General features: G+C 73.6%; 1 protein-coding gene across 1 annotated transcript in view; it reads left to right on the top strand.

Moving 5' to 3' along the window:
* COL14A1 (collagen type XIV alpha 1 chain) overlaps window positions 1-387 on the top strand; it is a 197,571-nt gene that overhangs the window by 170,127 nt on the left and 27,057 nt on the right. The window lies entirely within an intron of this gene.

Below are 387 nucleotides of genomic sequence, written 5' to 3'. Positions count from 1 at the left end.
CGCGCGGCGGCGGCACCCTCGGGGGCGGCTGAAGACGGGAGCGGGGGGGCGAGGGCGGGGCGACCGCTAAGCACGGGGGTTGGAGAGGGAAACACGCATTGGCGTCGTGAGGGTCCGGACGGGGCGAGGGCGAGATGGGTGGGGAGGGAAAGGAGGGGCGGCGGGAGGCGAGCACCGCTGGAGCGCGCCAGCCGGGGGGCGCGCCGGCGGCCCGGAGCTGCGAGCGGAGGCAGAGAATGGCGGCCCACAGAGGCGAGCGAAGAAGAGACACAGGGCGGGGCCTACGCTCTGGGGGAGTGTGGCAGCGTAACCCCCAGCCCTGGCTCGACTCCTTCTCCTTGGAGAGGTTGCAGTGGGGTGGACGGGACTGCCTGACTTCCTCGGCGG

This window comes from Carlito syrichta, unplaced genomic scaffold (assembly GCF_000164805.1).
Source record: "Carlito syrichta isolate Samal-C Ts95f unplaced genomic scaffold, Tarsius_syrichta-2.0.1 Scaffold303047, whole genome shotgun sequence".
NCBI lineage: Eukaryota > Metazoa > Chordata > Mammalia > Primates > Tarsiidae > Carlito > Carlito syrichta.
Note: the sequence above shows the minus strand (reverse complement) of the source record. Positions and strands in the feature narration are given on the sequence as shown.